The sequence below is a fragment of the Acomys russatus genome, chromosome 17, assembly GCF_903995435.1.
Source record: "Acomys russatus chromosome 17, mAcoRus1.1, whole genome shotgun sequence".
Taxonomy (NCBI): domain Eukaryota; kingdom Metazoa; phylum Chordata; class Mammalia; order Rodentia; family Muridae; genus Acomys; species Acomys russatus.
The window spans coordinates 8,507,368-8,523,983 of NC_067153.1; positions in this window are offsets into that span (position 1 = coordinate 8,507,368).

Here is a 16,616-nt window from a genome sequence, read left to right on the forward strand (position 1 = left end):
TTCTCTCGCATGTGTATGTGACCATCTAGAGAGAAATAGTACCTGTGTCCTCTAGAACCTTCTGGAATACCCTGAAGTCGTCTTTCTCCATGATGCTGTCCCTGAGTAATGACACGGGAGACATCTTGCCTTTTCATCACTGTTACACAGGCTTCCTTCCTTTGTTCTCAGAAATGTCCATGTCATATGGATGAAATGTCTACCAAGACGGAAGCAGTCTAGAAATTATCTAAGCTGGTTGCTTATGCCCAGAGGCATGGAGTCACCTTCAGTCTGCAGATGTAGCCTCTGTATCCTGCTTTCCTTCCTTCACTGACTTGTGCCAGCACCCCAGAAGGCTCAGTTCTCTTCTTTCCATTTATTGTACCTTAAATCTGTCTTCTGTCTTGTATTGAACTAACCCTTGTCAGTACGCTAAAGGGCAGCAGGGACTATTTTTAAGTACCCACCATATGCCAGATGCTGTGTTTAGACGTTCTGCATATATTGTCTCATTTAACCCTAATTTAATACCTTAGTGGGTAGATATTATTTCTCTCTCTCTCTCTCTCTCTCTCTCTCTCTCTCTCTCTCTCTCTCTCTCTCTCTCTCTCTCTCTCTCTCTTACTATAGATGCAACTGGGGCACAGAATACTTTATATTGTCCAGCAAAAGCAACAGGGTAAGTGTAGCAAGGAGAATTCAATCTCAGAGTCTCCTGATTTCAGAACCTCTATTTTAATCTACTCCTTATGAGCCTGTCATTCAATGCTGGTTGTAAGGTTTGCCTCTCTTTCTTGCTTGAGTTCATGTATTCTGTGGCGGAGCTTACAATTATCTAATGACAGATGTAGCATTCTTGCTCATGCTGTTGGTTGTTTCCGAGGGCTGCTAGAGACAGCCGTGTGTACTGTTTGGATCACTCGATGAACGTCTTCCTTGTAGGTGGTCATGCAGATTAATCCAGGTATATTTCTCATAGTTTCTAAGGGCAGCTGCAACCAAAGAAGGAAGAAAGTTTTCAGGTGTGGGTGGCTTTGAGCCACAATAAATCAGGGTCCTAGGAAAGGAAAATAATCTTGACAGATCCTTTTTTTTTTTTTTTTTTTTTTTAAATTAAAGATCAGCCCACAGTGCACCCAGTGGCAGGCCAAAACATGCTTTTCTTCTTTGAACAAAGCACCCACAAAGGAAACAGAAACCAGTTCAGCCACTTCCCTAGTGAGTGCAGAGGGTCCCTGTAACTACAGCCTCCCATTGCACCTCTCTGGTCCTGGCCAACTCGGAATGCTGCAAGATTGATACTGTCCTCTAAACTCCTCACTGCACGGCCATGACTTCACTTCTGACAGTGTTTCATATCCTTAGTAGAAATCAGACTCTTAGATTCTGTTTGGTAGAGTAGACCACTCTACCTTTTCCTTTTCTGCTTATTTTGACTACACTTAAGAAGAAAGAAAGGAAGAAGGGAAGGAAAGGAAGAAGGAAGGAAAGATGGAAGCGAGGGCAGTGATGGCACACTTCTTTAAACTCAACGCTTACGAGGCAGAAGCAGGCAGATCTCTCTGAGCTTGACGCCCATCTTGTCTACAGAGTGAGTTCCAGGACAGCCAGGTCTACGTAGAGAAACTCTGTCTCAACTACTCCACCTCTACCACCACCAAGGAAAACAAAACAAACAAACAAACAAAAGAACCCACATAATGCAGCTGTAATAGCATGGTCTTAGTAAGATCACATTTCAGGTCTTGTGTTTTCCTGCTCACGAAACAGCATGAAATCAAATGCTACCTTCAAAGGGGATCCATGTGTGAACCCATTTACATAGCAGCCTTGCCCTTGGGTGTTGTATATAGATGGAAAAGTTACAAGAAATGACATTTAAAAAAAAAAATAAGTAGGAAATCATCCTCCAAACATTATTATTTCTTTCACAGGAAGGAAAGTGCAGACCAAGTTATGTAATCAGTATAATTCATGAATTTTGTGTGTATATGTAATTGGCGAAGCTGACCAAAAATACACCCTACCATGAAAATTAATACAGCCTAGAGTTTTTATGGGACTGGTAGTCAAAACTGAGGCAGAAGCAAAGATTATTAAGAAATATATTAAATCAATCTAATGATTACTCAAGTCTAAAAGTTACATTGTGTTACATTTTTTAAAATCTATATTTATAAGAAATACACATCAAGTATATGGGGTGGAGGACTGTGACGTGTGTAATCCACTGTCCAATGTGTTGGCAAATATTTAAGTTTGTGTGTGTGTGTGTGTGTGTGTGTGTGTATGTGCATGTGTGTATCAAGGAGAGAAAACTCAAACAACAAAGCAAATGGGCTAGAGTAGTGATAAGGGCTCAATCTGAGTGCAAAGTGTATGAGACCACTTTGCTTCTCCCTAATATCAGTTCATGTGTATGATGCTGAGACCTAAATTCCTTGGCCCTGGAGATTATTACAAACTCCAGAGCATTAGGTCCAACGGCTTCTTAGACATGTCCATCAGGATACACCAGAGGTATTCCAACATTAACCTTTCCAAACTTGATTTTGTATCATTTCTTTCGCCCTTTTCTGGTACCTGACTAGTTCTTTCCTCTCCCTTCCAAGACCAAACATTGCCAGTTAGCCAAAAAGTTCAAACAGCACTCCAAAGCTTCTTGCGTTAATCTACTCTTAATCCCTGCTGCTGCTACTCTGCTTCACAGAGCACAGGGGTGACAATCTAGAGCTCAGAGCTGGTCTCCGATACTCAGGCTGTATCTATCCTTCAGTAATCCATTGCATGACTTGTGCCTAAATTGTAGAGGTCAAACCTGGTCCTGCTAATGCTCTGCTTAAAATCCAAATTGTTTCCCTGTAGCTCTGAAATTAAAATCAAACTTGCCAAAAAAATAATTTACGAGATATACAAAAGCACTTGTTTCTTGGAATGGCATCTCTCTCCTCTCTCCTGCCCCCTCTAAGCTACAGTGAACTTCATGGCATGCTGGTCCCTCTTTTTTTTTTTTTTTTGCCTTGAAGCACTTTTGCTTTGCCCCAACCCCATTACAGCTGATGTTTCAACAATATACTCCCACTTACTCAATTTATTACTTTACATCCGATTTACATGGCATCCTTTAGCTCATAGCACCTCAAGAATGATTAATTTAGAAGCAAATTTAAAATATAATACTATTATTAATAATATACTTATTAATCTAGCATATAGTATATGTGCTTTCAATCAGCCCAATTTCCTATTAATATGTGTTGAACACCTGATGCCTGGCTAGCGACTTCTGTTTGGATAATTAAACAAGCATGCATTGCTGTCTGACAGTATTGGTTCAGATGTAGGAACTGTGTTGAGTGTTCCCCATACTTAAGTTTTAGTAAAGTTGCCTACCCTCAAGTTAGTATATGCCATACATATGGATCTGGGGTGCTTTCCAATAAACATCAGTAGTCACAGGACCTCTCTGATAAAATAGCATACAGCCGGGGGCTGGAGTGAGATGATGAGGCAAGGTCAGACCATTGGCTAGGCAGAACAGGGAATTCACTCAGTTGGCTCTAACTTGGTCTTGGTATTAATTTTAATTGTCCTGAAGCTAATCTGTATAAATGGAGAAAACAAATGGAGCTGCAGTTTGTAGAGAAAGAAAGGAACACTGAGGACTGGGAGCAGTAAATAAGGCCTCTCTGGTGTAATGCTATTGCCCAAAGGACTGGGGACAGAGCCTGGAACCCCTGAAGCAATGCTAGGAATACAGCAGCCAGTGGATCAAAGCTCTGGTCACCCACACACCAGTAATACCGGCCAGACAGCTTTGATGTTGCTCTCCCCTCTGACCTTTCCCAGCCCTACTCCTCCCTGCCCACTGCTTGACTCTTTTCCAGCCTTTGGGAGGGAAGGGACAGGAAGGACTTTCTGCCTTTGAACTCCAACAGTGATATTTGTTGGGAAGTGTTATGGAAGGTTTTAAAAACAAAATAGTGAAGTTCAGTTTTTCACAACAGTTTCCAGACAGATGTTCAAAGTAGATCTAAAGTTGTATAATTCTACTTTATATGTTTCCTATATGGTAAAAGCAGAAAACAAGAAATATGAATACAGTTTATTGATCGTGCACAATGAGCATGCATGGGGCTCCAGACAGCAGAAAAATAAAATAAAATCAATTTTTATGTTTTTTAAAGACAGCATTCTTTCTTTAATACACCTGAAAGATCTTGAACTATTTTCCAAAATGATTTCTATTCCATGTTCTTTCCATATCGATCAGGATACAACCATTTGTTTCCCATGTCATTTTATTATATTTTACATTTGGGTGATAACCAAAATCTTAATGGTTGCCCCAATTTGTTAAAAAAAATATGGCAATAATACTATTTCAAGTTTCTTTTAAATACATACAAACAAATAAAATAAAAGAGAAATCAGAAAGGAAGATAAAATGAAATGGAAAAACAAAACCATATACGAGAAACAATTCCAGTGCAGTGACTTGTATAAGGCAAGGGATTAAAATCTTACAACTTCTACCAGTCTTCACTGTGGTAGCTAGACCTGCGATCCAGCATTTGAGAGCCCTCGGTAGGAGCATTTCAGTAAACTCGGGACCAGCCTGGGCCAAAAAGAAAGACCCTGTCTCAAAAACAAACTGAACCAAAAAAGTTAGCTATTAATATTTAACCAAACACCAAACCCACTTATCATTATCTGAGGCTATTTTTTCTTACTTCATTTCCTTTATGCATATATTCTGAATTTCCTAAAGCAAGCACAAAGAATAATTTTATTTTTAAGACTTGACCATGAAACTTGTATATTGTTAAGGGTGTGGAATTAGCAAGACTTATCTTGACACCGCAGACAATACTTGAAATACCCACCTACACTTTCTCAAGTTCTGTTCCAGAAGCTATTTAAATCAGTATTTAAAGGGGACTTTCTCTCAGTTTGTTCTTTACCAGTTCATCCAGGCATGAATTGCATTCTGAGCATCGCCATCCTCGCAGCCTCTAATCCTTTTTTTTTTTTCCTCTCTATAAGCTTCTTTCCCACATTCATGGCGTTTTGGTGTTGTTTTCCTTTGAGTGTACTGAGTGGTTTGAGATCCACTGAATCTAACCAGGACCGTGATCAGGGTTTGGAAGTGTCCGCCAGAGCTTGGCGGGCTCCTCAGTGCACCCTCAACTGAACACTCAGCCCTCACTAAGAATCCGTCAGTAGGGTCTGGGGAGATGGCTCAGCGAATAAGAGCGCTTGTTGTTCTTGTAGGTTCAATACCCAGAACCCACCTTGTGGCTTACAATTATCTGTAGCCCCAGTTCCAGAGGAGCCAAGGGGTAGAACATTCATAAACAAAAGTAAAATAAATTAATAAAAATATTAAATATAATCTATCAGTAGACAATAGTTCAGCAAAGTGGGATAAGGGTCTATAAGCCCCCTTAAAAGGGCCATGCTTAACAGGAAGAATTTTTGGTTAGTTTGAATAAAGGTTTTACAAAGTTTACTTTTATTTAATAAAGTAGAAATAATAATTGTATATGTTAGTACATGACTTATATCTGAGCTCAACTATACTTTTCCAAAGTTCATATTACATAAAAGTAACACCATCTGATCTTTATAACATGCATATTATTTTTGTCAGTTTCTAAAATTGTGGTTTTAGCTGTAATTATGAAAAACTGATAACTGTCTGAAATTAATTCCATTGTTCTGTGAATGTCCCACTTGGAAAAAATGAGGAAAAATTGGTTTTGAAGTCTGGAAATAACTTGGTCTAGTGGGTAAATTATAAGATCATAAGATGTATTTAATATCTAAATAAAATCCTACCCATTCTATGCTGCCATTGACAATTATGCTTTTAGCTTTAGAATCCTTTCTTAGACTCGGGAATAACAATTGTGCAAAACGATGTTTTCATTGCAGCATTTTCATATGTGCATGAAATATACTTTGGTCATATTCACCCCGTCGATGGCCCGTTCTCTTCTTCATCTCAGCATCACCTTTGTCCTTTCATGTTCCTAATAGTTACCCTTTATTCATGGTCTTTTTGTTCCCTCTAAATTCAACTAGTGATGGTGACCTCTGTGAGTCTAGTTCACTTAGTTTAACATGATGATGTTGAACTTCATGTTTTCCTGAAAATGACACACTTTTAATAACTTTCTAGCTGAGTGAAATTCCGCTGGGTATTTATCAGATTTTCTTTACACATTTATCCTTTAGTGTGTACACGGCGTCAACCTATCCGTTGGTGATTATGAGCAGTGTCACGGCAAGCATCAGCATGCAGGTATCGTTAGAGTAAGAAGGCTTTGGCTCTTTTAAGAATTTTCTCAGAAGTCTGTTATTTTTATAATTTTATAAACATTTTTATGATTAAAATCAATCCATTTTAATTATAAAATTCATATGTCCTTTTATGCTGCTCTCTTCATAAAAGTAATTTGAAAGCAAGCACTTTCCAAGTGTTTATGATATGCCACGTTCTACTTCATTTTATAAGTGTTAAATTATTCAAGGGTCACAACAACATTTTGTGTAGGAAATATTGCAATCCTAGTTTCACTGGTGACAAAATTGAGAATAAAATGGGTCAAGTACCCCATGGTCTGGAACAAAGAATGTCTCCAGGATTTTTACTGGGCATGGATTTTTATGCCTATAATCAGAAAAGCTCAGGCCTATATTACTCAGGAATACCAGGGCCCCCAAGAAACCCAACAGAAGGAAAGAATTGTAAATATGCCCTATGTATAACATGAGACATTTTTTTCCAAGGGGGAAATGATAGAATTTTAAGGGACTTTTTGCCTTTAGTCACAAAATCTTCTCACACGGGAACAAAGAGAAGGAAATAAAAGTCTGCTTTATCCAGTGGCTGGAGCACCCCGATAACCCGCGGGGAGTTGTTCCGACATTTGGTTGCTTACTGAACAACATTAGTCTTTATTACACTTTACTTGTCTGCCTCTATCATCAGGCTTGGTATCCTTACGCATGCAAAGCAGATAGGTTTTATGAGATAGTTATGCACGCTAGCACCCAAACATACTTGATATGCATGCCCTGTAAAAGGCAGAAGATAAGAACTGCCACTGTTAGCATAACATAATAATGTTAAGAGTCACTCCTAGCTACTAACACTGCTGCCCAAAATGAAATTAAACCTTGACAATTAAACATTGCCACAGCACAAACTCCTCGTTTTCTGAGAAGCAGACGTGATTGCTTCACAGTCTATGAGTGCTGTGGACACTTTAGTTCAGAACGGATAACATTTGTCTTCATGTCCCCGTATTTTTAGTAGATCTCTACCACTCTGAGGGAAGATGCCTACAGACTACATCTTCGATCACATATCTCACGTTGGGCCTGTCTCCTTGGCATTGCGACGTGAAATTATCAAATGTATCTTTATAATTACACAATCACTAAGTAATGTCTCTAATTAAGTAGATAATTTCTAACTCGAATTTATTAAATCTTCAAAAGAATATTTTTTCTACCATACATTTTTTTCTTCTGTGAAAGTTGTATCCAAAACAGCTTTAAAATTAAAAAAAAAAACCACAAAAGAAAAATAAAAAACAAATATACAAGGAGTTGTATTTATTTATTTATATGAGTCTCATAAAAAATAAGCAAGCTAGGCGTGGTGGCACATGCTTTTGATCCCAGCCTTCAAGAAGCAGATGTAGGCGCTTTGCTGTAAGTTCAAGGCCAGCCCGGTCTACAAAGTGAGTCCATGACTGGGAAGGCTACACAGAGAAACCCTGTCTCAATCCCCTAAAATAATAATACTCAATAAACAAAAATCCAGTCATGATGGTGCACATCTACTCTTTAAGGAAGGAAGAGCTGAATAGTCATGGGTTCAAGCCCACTGAGGGCTGTACAGCGAGATCCTGTCTCCAACGACTATTGATGTGGCTCAGTAGCACAACACTTTCTTACCTAGCATTACCAAAGCCCTGAGTTATGATTCCAGATTGCAAATAAATAAATCTACAAACACAGACATTCAACACTATATTATTAAAAATGACTCAGTGTGCATGGTCTTGAAACAGATGTAAGGATAATAAACCAAACAAACAAACAAACAAACCTTGAGTAAAGATATAAGTAATAGCATTTCTGACTACAACATTGAAAAATGTTCGTAAATCAGAACTTCCTGGCAGCCTTTATCCAAAAGTGATGGGCAGCCAGTATCCATCAGGAACAACAATTAAGGGCTGTCTCTAAGCAACCTAAATGATTGACGTGCTGTTCTAAGATTAATCTGGGGGGACTGGTGACTTAAATCCAATTCCTTTTACATTTCAACAAGTGCAAATTAAGAGCAAATGACAAAATATTCGAAAATACCCATCTTACATTGATTTTGTGTGTATATAGATAAGCAGATAAAGGAGACAACCCCTTCTACTATGGCTCCTTGGGAGTCTGCAAGTGTGATGGGTTTATGAGGTTGAACATAGTGACATCCTCAGAATGCCTTTGTCTTCTCATTCTGGTTGTCATATAAAGCTGCAGAGAAAGCCATAGAGCTTCGCAAGGAAACGTTATGACATTGTGTTTCTATGTGTAACTCAAAAAAACAAAAACAAAAACAAAAAAACCCAAAAAATAAAATAACATCTGAAGACACTGATATTAGCATCACTTGAATGGAATAGAATGGTACCTAGGAGTAAACTAAGCCAGTAATGGCACTAAGGAAGTGAATGGAGTTTAACATCTATTAAACATTTTCTTAATCAGAGTGCCAGGAATTGAACTACAAGTTTTCTGTGGGTTATCTTATTTTATTCGGTATAAGTTACCTGGAATGCTGCTGCAGCTCTTGAAAGAGTCAAGTTTGTAATGGATTGAAATGTAGCTCCCTCAAAAAAAAAAAAAAAAAGTAAGACAGTACATTTCCATATTACCAAAAAACACCAGTTCCCTCTAAAAGCAGCGTTCTTGATCTTTTTCTAGATGACAGGAAACTTGCTAGCAAGCTTTTATGCCTTGACAAAGACCATGACCTGTGTGTGTGTTTTGCATGTAAAATCTGACGTGGAACAGTGAAGATGTGAACTGCTGGAAATGTGGACTCCATTTTCGTCATGTCACTGTCATTTCATCATCTACTAATTATGCACGTGGTTTTTAATGGCTTGTAAAGTTTTGCAGTTCCTCTGAACGCTGACAGTTCAAGCTTCCAATAGTGCTTGGATTTAAGAATCTGTAATCAGCCAGGCATGGTGACGCATGCCTTTCATCCCAGCACAGAGAGAGACAAAGGCAGTCTGATCCCTATGAGTTCGAGGCCAGCCTGGTTGGTCTACAAATCAAGTCCAGGACAGCCCAGGCTACACAGAGAAACCTTGTCTCAAAAAACAAAAAACAAACAAACAAAAACCCTTGTAGTCATTAAGTTGCCATTTTCTGCTCCTGGCCATTGTGATCCTAAGCACCATTGCATCCTTTGAAACTTGCCCGAGAAGTTCTGAGAAACAGAAAATGACAGCAGAGACTAGAGGGAGGTGCCCACCAAAGCCTTCTGCTGGATTCTGACGCTTAAGAGTGTGAAGTAGTCTGAGGAAGCCAGGTCATGGGTACAACCACTTGTTTCTACAATGCTGACAAGGCATGCGGGGTGAGTTCAGACAGGAACTAGAGATGTTAGTCGTATCCATCAGCCCAATTATTATGTGTCCACGGGATGGAAAGCCTTGGCTGAAGGAGAGATAAACCTGTTTTTTAGGATCCCAAGTGTGGGATGAGCACGGTCTTGTGAGAGAACAGGTGAGGTTAATCCACTAGAAGACCGACCACCTCTTGCGGAAGCTTGATTGTTGCCAGCTGAAAAGGTCCCGTGAACAGACTCTGGGAGGAGATATATAAATGAGCCCAGAACTGGAGGCGGGGCCTTTGGAGACTTGGGATAATTTTGGCTGTTCATCGCTGCACTTCGAGACCCTCCTAGAGAGAACCGCTCGAGGGAAGGCTTCGGGGCTGCGGCTCCTGCTGAGGTTCTGGGTTCTGGTTACTCCAGGTTCCAGCAGAGGAAATCCTGCTGATTGTGCCAGGAGAATCATTCCTCGGAACTGATATCCTTACGGTTTTGCTATTGTGTCCATTAATCCTCATTTCCTATTGTTTTGGTTAGTCGGGTTATAAGTGATGTATGCTCGGTCACTAAGTTGTTAATAAAATATATTGGTTAAGAAAATTGAGCGTACACTTAGGCTTAGTAGAGAAGCATGTAAGTACAGTATGACAAGGATCGATGATATTAAGACAGGCAGCTGGAGATTCCAGGGTGGTGGAGGGTATCAAACTTGCATTCCAACCATAGTTAGCCGTACTCAAATGCCTATCAAGATAGAGAACGCCAACATGGCTAATACTCAGCTTATCAAAGCTCTGGCTTCTGGGTACAGTTAGGACTATAAAACTGAAACTTGTTAAAGGCGGCCATGCCTTTCATTTGCTTTATGATAAGAAGGCACACAGAAGTGAAACATTGCTTCCCTTATCTCACTGCACGAGAGACTTTACAGGGTCAACTTAGTAAGACATCATGCAGAACGTGCTGGCGCTGCTTCCAGAGTGCACACTGAGCCAAGAGCAGGTACACAGTCATCAGACAGGTACAGTAGGCTGCCTGTGTGCAGAAATAGAAGCCTGCGAGTTTTACATACTGCCACCAGAGCTCAGGGACTGGGCTGGGCCACAGAAGAGGCCAGGCTCCAAAAAGGAAGTGTTGTGTTGCCGGGGAAAGCACACAAATCAAACTCGCAGTCCTGTCCACTTGAAAGCAGGGTATTGCTGGCTGAGCTGGGCCGGAAGGCAGGTCTGCAGAGATGTTCTGTGCCCGGAAAGGTATGTGCAAGGGCGTGCCGAGGCACTTTGGGAAATTAAACAGATTTGAAGGGGTTCAGTTTTTTTGTTATATTTTTAAAACCCAGGTGAACTGGCTGAACCTGACAATGCAATTAGAAGTTCTATCCCTTCTGCCTAGAGAAAGAGAAACATTTGGTGGGGAGGCCCGGCCGGAGGAAATGTTATCAAAATATGAATACTAAATTCAATATGTAGTTTTAAAAGACCTTGTATGTGTGTGATTTCCTTGTGATTTCTTGTAAGAGCTGGCACGGATTATGAGTCTATAAGGAAGTGCTCAAAAAAAAAAAAAAAAAAAGATTCAAGCCATGGTTTTGGCCTGTCTCATGTTCAGTGGCATTTGCAAGAAGTTATTAGTGACTTTCTTTTCAATCAGTTACCAGGGAAGCCTTGTCAGTCTGATTTCTGTATCTCCTTAAATGAAAGTCACACAGAATGTGACAATGACAGTGATCAAGCCATGAATTCCTACTGTTATTAACCCTGTATTCCGGGTTTATAAGCCTTGTGGTGCATGTCATTAACCATTTCCTGACCATCTGCCTTAAAATTTCCTTGGTGTGTTTTTCCTTTAGTGTTTTATTTATGACTCTAAGTCTTATAACCTTTAGAGAAGTGGGAGGTTTGGCAGTTTTATTTCTTCCTCCTTTTTTATGTTTCAAACTTTTGATCAAACAAACCAAAATAACATTATCATTGATGGATCGACCTGTACTTTTAAATGGCAAGAGTGAAGATGCAGAAAGGAGTGAGACACATAAGCACCGCCTTTGATAGTTAATGGCCTGCAGCAGATGGCATACATCATTGACTTTTAAAACAAAATTGCTCTACATTGTGATTTATTTATAGTTTTGCCTTCCCAAAGAAGTAATTACCATTAACTAGTTCAGTTTTTTTCTCCGTCACACACAATTGTGCGTCAACATCAGAATATATGAGAGTTTGCTACTTAGTCAATAAGATTTAATGTCGTTAAAGAGTATTAGTTTTCTCAAATTAGTAATGAATTGATGGACACCATGAAGAGCTAGAAGGTTGTGTACTTCTTTTCATTTGGGTAATTTAAAATGCAATTGTTTCACATCATAGAACAAATCATGTAATTATCATTGCAGAAAACAGAATGTGTTTAATTACAGATAAACAATTAACCTTTATTTTTCTTACTCATCACACAGATACAATGATAATTCTAATATATGCAAAAATCATTAGGAAAAATATTTAGGCAAATGCTTTCAGGCTAAACAACTATAATTGTAATCAGAAATTTTAAGCTTTTAAGTTACTGGGGAGGCTAATCACCACACACAACAGTGCCAAATACTTAAATCAATTATGCTTAGTGCAAATCTTAACGGCAATCAAATTGTTATCAGTTTTACATGTACACAAAAACAGGAAAATTTAGGCATGACTATGAATTTTACTAAAAAAAAATATGAAACTCCTTTTCAAAGCTGATGTTTGTCTGTTTCATAAATGAGCTAGAATTTATGTTTTCTGGGATAGGAAGGTCTGAGGGGAACAGGATCCAGACCACTTTTAAATTTCATCAAAGGTCCTGGATCACTTCAGCCCCCTTTCCCTATCTCCCTGCCATTCCAGCCCCCTGACACCTATTCACTGCAGATGTCCCTCTTCCCGTTTTCCCTAACAAATATGCCTCATGTCCCTTGGCAGTTGCACACACAGGCATCTCTTTGCACAAGTGAGTCTGTTTCCTTCGCCAGTTGTCATTATTCTGAGCTGAAGGATAGTGATAAATATTTCATACCTTTAGCACTTAAGCACCTCCGCCTCCATTATGCACTATGCTTCTTTGTACCTATTTATAGTCACTTAATAAATGCTTATTGATTGTCAGATAAAATTGTATTATGACTGATTTTGAAAATCCTTATGCTCTAATGTAATCACTGTCACTATAGTTCCTTAACTCTACGATACGTCTTCTAAAGCTTGCATTTTTATTTTTCACTATTAAATATTATTTTAGAGTCCTGGGCATCCAATATGACATGAATTCTTCTGCTCAGCTGAACTGTAAGACTTACCACCACCTGCCTTTACACAAAAATCTCTCCTTCTTGTGTTTTCTCACACAATCAAAGGCATCTTTGGTTTGATAAATACAGCAGAGAGAGAGAGAGAGAGAGAGAGAGAGAGAGAGAGAGAGTCTCTCTTTTACTTGACCAATATGATAAAGTCTGTGTACTTTATATTCAAATTTTATGCATCAGTTTTTGTCCTGTTGCTCACCCATGGCCCATTTTGTCTCTCTTTAATTCTCTGCTGCTCCCTGGCATCTTTACATGGTGATTCTACCTGTTCTTTGTCCAGATGTCTTAAGGGAATCATAGAAAATACTCAGAGAATATTATTAATAATTTAATTGCCAACATTCAATTGTAATGAAATGGAAAGAGAACACAACTCTGATTCTAAAGACCAAGGCTGTCCTAGGATTGTGCTTCTTTTAAAAGGGTATATTAAGCAATATGGACTTCCACTGGCCCACCCAAGGAAGTGAAACAGTGTTGTTTCTTTATCATTGTGAAAATGCTAAAAATGGTGGCCTTGAATGTGGCATATTTGCCACTTGGGCAAAGCCCTGGGTTTGATCTGTAGCATAATGAAAACAAAACTGAAACCAGCTCTGACTGGTTTTCAGACTATAGGAGGGCTCAGGTATAAGATAGTTGCTGCACAAGTCTGGCCACCTGAGCTCAAGTGGAATAGAGACTCAATAAAGTTGTCCTTGGACCTCCAAATGCATACATACACATGTGCTCAAAATCATACACTTGCATATCATACACACAGGTATACCATTAATAACTGATAAACAAAACATTGATGATGAAATATATATGGAAGTGTATTTAAAACCACCAAGTACTGTTAAATTATAAATTGTAAAGATTAAATAATAAATTTTAAGCATCACCACTAAATTATTACTAGGTTCATGTGTTAGAAAAAGCTTGAGAATCGAAGAGATTGTATAATTGATTATAAACTAATAAGGATTCATTCAGCCTGTTTAATTATCATTGCTGATAATGATATGGTCCATAAACTATTTGGAATAAAACTGAGAACTCTGGAGTGTATCTACAGACAACTCCTGCACTCTCCAACTATTCTGAATCTCAGTGGTGAGCATAAGCCAGCCTCTAAGAGTTTCTATCCTTTACTGAGTTAGCAACCAACAGCCCTCAGCACCTCCTGGGGATTAAAAATAAAAGACATACATTCTCCAATTCCTTCCCTATCTTTGTTCCTTCTATTTAAGAAACAACATAAGTGCTTTTAGCAGTGGATTTAAATCATTGAAACTCATAGAACAAGTTGTACACTCCAGTGGCAGTATATTAACATAGGCCTTATCCTGGTGACTTTGACCTTCAGGATGTCGTTGTGCTGGTTTGTTAATTCCTCTCATTCAAAGGACAGCACCAAAGGAGGAAGGGAAAATCAGTGTTCTTCCTGTGATTATTTGTGTTGATTGGTCAAAGAAATATGAACACACATTTTAATAAAGCCACCCCCCACACACACACACAGCAAGAGTTATAAGTAAAAAGTAATGTGATTAAGGAAAATATACAACTCGTAATAGTTATTCTGAGAAGCCCTTCCTCTGTCACGCTATGTAAGCATTCATTGAGTGGAGGTGATGCAAGAAAGAGGTGACTTAAATGGAGTCAATCATAAAACTTCATACCCTTTTCCTGAAATTGTAAGATTGACATCTTACAGTTGCCTACTGAAAAATGAATCTCAGAAAAGAACATACATATGTACAATTGCCAGGCAACCAAATTCTTAAGTCTTTAAAACAAATCAACAGCAAAAATAACCTTGTTAGGATACTTGTATGAGTGTGTGTATTTTATAATATTTGTTTTTTATTGTGCTGAATTTCACAGTTTCAAAAACATAACATGTGACTACAACAAATATTATTATTGTAGCCTTGAAACAGGGTAATTCAATTGTTCCTAAGACACTACTGCTGACTATGCTTGCTTCTGCTATAGTGACTACAAAACAAGATTTGTTTGGATTTTTTTTCTTAATTTTAGGCTGATTTTTCCTTCTCTCATATATTACATTCATAGCACAGTTTTTCCTCCGTCTTCTCTTCCCAGCCTCCACAGCTCCATTTCTCTTCAGAAAAGACAGGTCTCCCATGGATTTCAACCAAACACGGCATTCAAGTTGCAATAAGTCCAGACACCTCGTCTTCTTTTAAGGCTAGAGGAGGCTACCTAGTGGGAGAAAAGGGGTCCTCGGAACAGGAAACAGAGTCAGAGACAGGTCCTGCTCCCACTATTAGGAGTCACTCAAGAAGACCAACCTACACAATTGTAGCATCTGTGCAGGGGCCTGGGTCAGTCCTATGCAGGCTTCTTGATTGGCTTTTCAGTCTCTGTGAGCCCCTATACGCCCAGGGTAGTTGATTCTATAGGTTTTCTTGTGCTGCCCTTGACCCCCCCTCTGCCTACTACAATCCTTCCTCCTTCTCTTCTGCAGGATTTCTGAAACTCCGCCTAATGTTTGGCTGTGGGTTTCTGTATCTGCTCCTGTCCATAGCTGGATGAAGACTTTCTGATGACTCTGATAAATAGATTGGCTAGGCATCAATCTATGAGTTTAGCAGAACATCATTAGGAATCATTTCAGTGTGTGTGTGTGTGTGTGTGTAAGCCAGAAATGTTTGGTTCTATCCTTGGTGTCTGGATCCTGCCTCTCCTGGCAGAGTCAGGGGTGGGCTCCCTCTTGTGGCATGGGTCTCAAGTTGGACCAGTCATTTTACCCTAGCACACCTTATAGGAAAGACAAATTGTAGTGGAGGTTTTGTGGCTGAGTTGGTATCCCAATCCCTCCACTGGAAGTCTTGCCTGGTTACAAATGGCCAGTTCAGGCTCCATAGGCCCCATTGCTAGGAATCTTAGGTAGTGTCACCCTCATAGATTCCTAGGAGTTTCTGTTGCACTAGATTTCTAGCTCATCCATGAGATGCCCCCCCCAGCTAATTCCAGTTGCCTTTCCCAGTACTATCTCCCTCCATCCTTCCTCAACTTGATCCCTCCTGTTCCCATCCCCACTTGCCCCCAGTCCACCTGTTATATCTGTTCTATTTCTCCTTCCCAGGAAAATTCATGTGTCTCCCCTTGAGCCACTCCTTGTTACTTAGCCTCTCTTGGTCTGTGGATTAAATCATGGTTATTCTTTACTTTACAGCTAATATCCACTTATAGTAAGTATATACCATGTTTGTCTTTCTGGGTCTGGATTACTTCACCCAGGATGATTTTTTTCTAGTTTCATCCATTTGCTTGCTTATTTGATGATGTTATTTTTTAACAGCTAAGTAATATTCCAATGTGTAAATATACCACAGTTTATTTATTCATTCTTTGCCTGAGGGACATCTAGGTTGGTTCCAGATCTGGCTATTAACAAATAAAGCTGCTATGAACATACTTGAGCAAATGTCTTTGTTGTATGGTGGAGCATCTTTTGGGTATATGCCCAGGAGTGATGCAGCTGGGTCTTGAGGTAAAGCTATTCCAAGTTTTCTGAGAAAGCACCAGATTGATTTTCACAGTGGTTGTACAGGTTTGCACTTCCACCAGCAATAGGGAAGTGTTCCCCTTACTCCACATCCTTGCCAGCATGTGCTGTCTCTTGTTTTCATTGATTTT